The following is a 6,104-nucleotide window of genomic DNA, read 5'->3' as shown; positions in this document are numbered from 1 at the left end:
TATAAAGTTTAAAACAATGTTTTCCTCAGAAGATACTTTTAATTTTGTTTTGTGTGCTGAAACTTGTTGGTATGTGGCTAGTGTTACTGAGAAAGACAACACCCAGGAAAAGGCGGCTAATCGGCTAATCGAGGATGCTTGGCAAATTCCTATCCCCCTGAGACCAATTAGGTAAGAATAAGAAATGAGCTTCACCTTGCTGTTTCTGCGGTGGCTTCCCAGAATGGCTGCAAGGTTGCTTCTGATCAGTAGGGAAGGAAGCCCTTCCGGATAGGACCTTTAAAGGAAGAAAGTAAAAGGCTTTTCCCACAGCTGTTTCTCAGGCTAATGCCCAACAGCAAGGCCTTTCTGTAAGGAACCTAGGCTCTACCCCCAGCAGAGTGTGGTCTCTTAGTCATCTTCAGGCAGGTAACACTGAAACACTCTAAATCCACTTTTCCCATCCTCTCTTCTTTCTCTGCAGATGAATCAGCAGTCCCCTATGTTTGAATTAAATAGGTGCAAGATAGTGTGGGCTTGAAGAAATAACTCACAGCTGTCCTAAAGCTGCTGCGAACTACATACATAGAGAATTCAAACAGCCTTGACTCATAATAAGGGCAAAATGCGTTACTGATGCCAAATAGATGAAATTGTGTTTGAATTCCAGAATTCCAGTTTTTTTTTTTGTTTGTTTGTTTGTTTTTGGTATACTAGATGTATAACTTGTATTTAATGTCTAGACATAGTAAACCTTCATACACTTAATTCTAAAATGGGAATAAAGAGGATACTGCAAGTCTGGTGCTCAGTAAACAAGGTTCATGTGGATGAGATAAAATGATGTTAATTACCCAGAGCCATCCCCCCTCATTGATCTTTGGAATCAACAAACATGGATAATGTTCTGAATGAAAAGACTCATCACACAGGCTTGGAGGTGGCTCTGTGAGCAATGAGGTTGCTACACAAGCATGAGGGCCTGAGTTAGAGCCCCAGAATCCACTTGCAAAGGCATGCCAGAGGCTGATAATGCCACCACCAACAAAGCAGAGACAAGTGATGCCTGCGGCTCACTAGCCTGCTTACTGAGTTAAAGTCTAGTAAAGGACTGTCTCAATGAATGACATAGGTGGTTCTTGAGGAGGGACACACACACACACACACACACACACACACACACACACACACACACACTTGTTCAGTCAGTAACATATGACTGATGCGAATGACTCTACAGCATGTGGACTTAACCTCTGAGCCCCTCTGCAGAACTGGTCACAGCTGGAATTTTCTAAACGTTCATCCGATTAAAATATGTTCCCTAAAGTTCTGCAACTGCTGCTGAAATTGCACCACTCCTGGCAGAGCATGTTAAGATTGCCTGACCTTCATCTGTCACACAACAGATACCGACTGATTTGAATTTGAAGAGCAGACTCTGTAAGAATAACCTTTCCCATTGTGCAGCTAGGAAATCTGAGGCTCCGAAAGAACCATTTCCTTGTGGTGGGATGGGGAACAAATGATGGTGTGATTAATGGTGCGGTCACTAGGCAACTCCCTAGAGTCAAAGCTTCCCACTAAGAGAGACATCTCAGCAGGTGAATGAACAGGGATCAGAGTGTGTTACACAGCTTTCCTACAGATACTCCAAAGCTGGGCTCAAATCCCGGCATGTCAATGGTGTCCCATGCTCCTGTCATATCTGCTGCTTTCTGTGCTTACATGTGCATGTGGGTTCGCAGGCATATTTACATATGTATGTGAAGGCCAGAGGTTAATGTTGGAAGCTTTCCCTCTCCAGCTGCTTTATTTATTTTAGATAAGATCTTCCACTGGCTCTCTGAGCTCAACAATTACTTAGATTAGCAAAGGTCCACATTTATATGTAATATGTAATGTGTAAACATGCATATGCTGGCCAGAGGACATCCTCAGCTTCCATCCTCCTGTTTTGCTGTGATGATGTCTCTCACAGGCTTCTCTAACTCTCCATGAAGGCCACACAGGCTGGCCAAACAACTCCACATTCTCAAGAAATGAAAAGACACAGGTGTTGTGGCTGCTCATTCTTGGCTGTTATTTTACCACATTACTCATGGAGTAGAAATGCATACTCAGAGGTGTGACTGTGCTTTCCTTTGCCATCAGTGGCCATTGCTGATTTTATATTGATGTACCAAGCTGCAGTCTCTTCCTAGTAAATTTGTAATAACTGTGTCAGTACAGTTTCACAATTAGAATTATTCACAATTAGAATAATTCACAATTAGAATAATTTTTATGAGCTGGGGTCATTTTGGCAGCTCCCAACTGCCTGTAACCCCAGCTCTAGAGGAACCAACATTTTTCTAACTTCTATGGATCTCACAAGTGGCAAACACAAAAACACACACACCAAAAAAAAAAAAAAAAAAATCCCAAAAAACAAAAAGCAAAATAAAAATAAAAATAAATCTGCTTTTTAGAAGGCTAGATCTCCTCTATGTATATGTAAGGCAGTTAGCTCGGTGTTGTTGTGGGACCCTTAACTGCAATAGTGGTGTGTCTCTGACTCTTTTGGCAGTTCTTGGGAATTTTTTCCTCCTGTTAGGTTGCCTTGTCCAGTTTCAGTGTGAGGTGTCTTGCTTTATTGTATTATGATTTCTTCTTACATTCAGCTGTTATCTCTTGAAACCCTATTCTTTTCTGCTGGGATCCGGGGAAGGGGGCTGGGGATTGGAGGAAGGGGAAATTGCCATCAGGGTGTATCGTGTGAGAGAAGAAAAAGATATATATATATATATATATATATATATATATATCTCAGATTTGTGCAGGTAAAGCTACAAATATCTCTGGGGTTCACTGGCCAGCCTATTTGATGAGTTTCTTTCTAGTGGCAAACTCCATCTCAAAAATCCAAGGAGAAGGGTGCCCAAAGAATGTCATCCAAGATTATCTACATTCCAATGCTGCACACATGTGTAACTAACTGTACGCACACTGAAGACTTATATGCAATTATTTACATAGTTATCTATCTGCCTATTGTTCATATTTTTATAGTAATGGTAAGTTAAGGTAATACTGATTGTACAAGCTGCTGGAGCTTACAGTAGGTAGCTGTAATTCTTAATGATGGCTCTCATACTGAGTATTTCTAATCTTCATTTACACCTGTGAGAAAACCGAAAGCCACTGAGATTATATGATTTCCCCCGAGCCATAAAGCTACCTAATTGGTGGTTCTGGGATTCATCTCAGGCCTTCCTGGTTCTTGATCACACTGGCCTTTCCCTCAGTACCATCCCCCTCCTTCCCCACAGAATCAAGCCTTCTCCTAGGCAGGCCTGTTTACCTGTCCAGCTCAGGCCCAGCTTTGTGAACAGGAATGACTTCACACTTTTGCTGGGGAGCTGAAACTCTTAAATTCCCCGGTGCCTGGATTTAACTTAGAAAATTGCACCAGTTTACATCAGCACAGGTTCTGTGTGCAAACTTCGTGGTTCCACTGTCTGAGGCAGGCCCCCCTCCGCCATGTCTGCCTGTTAGGTTGTTTTCTGGTAATTTGAATGTGGGAAAAAGCTGGCACCACTGTTTTGCAGTAGCGCTCTTTGAACCTCCTGGTAGAAGATGCTACACACTAAAACTGCAGTTGAGTTTCAGCTTCTCCACTGCCCCAAAGGCTGTCATGCTGCCGGTGCCCCTGATGCGTTCACTGTGACAAGGCCCCCAAACTGTGTCTCTTTTCTTAGTGCATCAGCGTGGTCTCCTCCTCCAACTTGCTGCTCTCCCACAAGAAACCCTACTAGCTAGGGGTTCTGGTTTCTTCTCTCTATGCAACCGCTCCTTTAACAGAGGAGCCCTATGAAAACCTGCATTTCACCCAAAATACTGTTATGTTAGTTGGAAGACATTGGGGCGGCACGGAATTCATTAAGGTCACAGGTTCGCGGTGAGACTTTTTAACATCATAAAAACTTTAACTTTCCCCTGCTGAGGAGCAGTCTCAAAGCCAGCATAGTCACAAAGACCCACTCCCAGGACACAGCATTCTCACCAGAAAAGCATTCAATGTCCCTTTCCGGTGCATTTAGAGGCCCACAGCACCATCTTCAATGGAAGCAACTGCTCCACAGTGAAATGCAAGCCTCCACACCTGCCTGCCAGGTGCTGCCTTTGTCCCTGTGGAGTAGGTGATTAAACTGAAGGTCTTTTTCTTCTGAGGGCACCCTGTAGGGGGCAGACAAGGACTCAGATTGGAAGAGTTGGGTGTAGATGATCGTGGGGTGATTCACAGCCTGGTCTTGCTTCCTAATCCTCTGCTCTGTCCCTGAATTCATTGTGGTGATGACTGCTTTGCTGATACACTGTTTTTTTTGTTTGTTTGTTTGTTTGTTTGTTTTTTGTTTGGTTTGGGTTTTCTTTGTTTTAGTTTTTTAACAGAGGGTTTCTCTGTGTATCTTTGGCTCTCCTGGAGCTTGCTCTGTAGATGAAGCTGTCCTCATCATCAGAGGTCTGCATGCCTCTGCCTCTGCCTCTGCCTACTGAGTGTTGGGAATAAAGGTGTGTGCCACCAGTGCTCCTTATGGCTTAAAAAATAAAAAGCAAACCTGAACTATGGTCCAAAGTTAACAATATCTAACTCTGCCCAATATGAGTAGTGTCCGTGTGTCTGCTCACTGAACCACCTGAAAATGGGTCTAATCATCATTTTGTCCCTACCTCTGTAAGACCCTCAGAATGAGGAGTCTTCCAGGTTCAGTCGATACCCCAAGAACTCAATGTCCAGTCCAGTTGCTGCAAAACGCAAGAGGCTTTAATGTACAGGAAACGTTTGCGCAAACGGGCTCCTCCAGCACGCAGGCTAGAGAGAAGCCTGGGCCCAGGTATTTTTAAAGGCAACCCCACAAGCTTAGGGAGGGGGTGGGACCCTCTGTCCATTGAGTACGTGACCCTTGGAGGCTGGATGGTCTGCTATTAGGGTCAGCAGACCTTAGGGCCTCAGGTGTGCTAATTAATCTTGTCTGGGCAAACCAGAGTTACAGCTATCTCTTGACCCTATTTACCACCTGTTGACTCGCAGGAAAGGAGGGGCAGTGTGAATTCTTCTTATCTCAGGGCCTTGTGAGAGGAAGCTAGTAAATTCCAAGGAACAGATATTGGTTTCCAGGTTAGTCCATCATTAACATTACTTTTTAGGTCTTTCACCTCCTGATTCATCATAGCTTTACAAGGCAACCCTGCTAACCTAGATCCTGGGAGAAGTTCCACTGATCCACAATTGCTAGTGTTCCAGCTAGTGTCTCTGCCCTGTGTGCACGTTACATGGTATGCTCAGATATTTACATGGGTTTTAGTAACACTAATTTGGGGAAAATATTTTAATTAATTTTTATTGTTTATTTTTCAGAGTATAGTTTAATTGCAACATTTTCCCCTTTCAATGTCTGCCTCCAAAACCTTCCATATACCCCTCCATACTCTCCCTCAAACTAATGTCCTCTTTTGTCTTCAATTATTATTGAAGACATGCATATATATATTCCTAAATATGATCTATTAAATTCATGTAACGTTACTTGTATGTATATTTTCAAGACTGACAGCTTGACACTGGACAACCTGTTGGTGTGCTCTTCTTGGGCAGGACCACCATCCCCACTCCCAACTTTACTCAGTTACCAGTAGCTTTTTGCATAGGGTTCAGACCTCATGTACTTTGAAAATCTTTTAACAACAACAACAAAATTGCTTTATATGTAGTTCACTTGGTAGACTGTTTATTTGGCAGGAAGCCTTATGTACCATCGCCAGCACCCCATGAACTGGGCATGAAGGCTCACTCCCCCCCCCCCAAGAGGCTCTTCCATCCTTGTCAAGGGGAGTGCTAACTTCCTCTCCTTTTATTCACTAGGAAGGTTGATAGAATAAAGAGTTTAAGGTCACAGTGAGGCTATAGAGCAAATATGAGCTTAGTCTGGGCTCCATGAGACTCTGTCTCACAAAACAAACATCTCAAAGATAGCTACAACTGCCTTGTTTCAGAACCGCAATACTAGTGCTGGGAGACAAGGGGATCCCTGGGGCTTGCTGGCCAGTCAGCATCACTGTACTGATGAGCTCCAAGTTCCCAAGAG

At 43.5% G+C, this 6,104-nt stretch overlaps 1 pseudogene; it reads right to left on the bottom strand.

Moving 5' to 3' along the window:
- Window positions 1-5,798: 5,798 nt before the first annotated feature.
- On the bottom strand, window positions 5,799-5,881 carry LOC127236493 (uncharacterized; annotated as a pseudogene).
- Window positions 5,882-6,104: the final 223 nt, after the last annotated feature.

Source organism: Phodopus roborovskii, unplaced genomic scaffold (genome assembly GCF_943737965.1).
Source record: "Phodopus roborovskii unplaced genomic scaffold, PHOROB, whole genome shotgun sequence".
Taxonomy (NCBI): Eukaryota; Metazoa; Chordata; class Mammalia; order Rodentia; family Cricetidae; genus Phodopus; species Phodopus roborovskii.
This window is presented reverse-complemented; position numbering and strand designations above follow the sequence as displayed.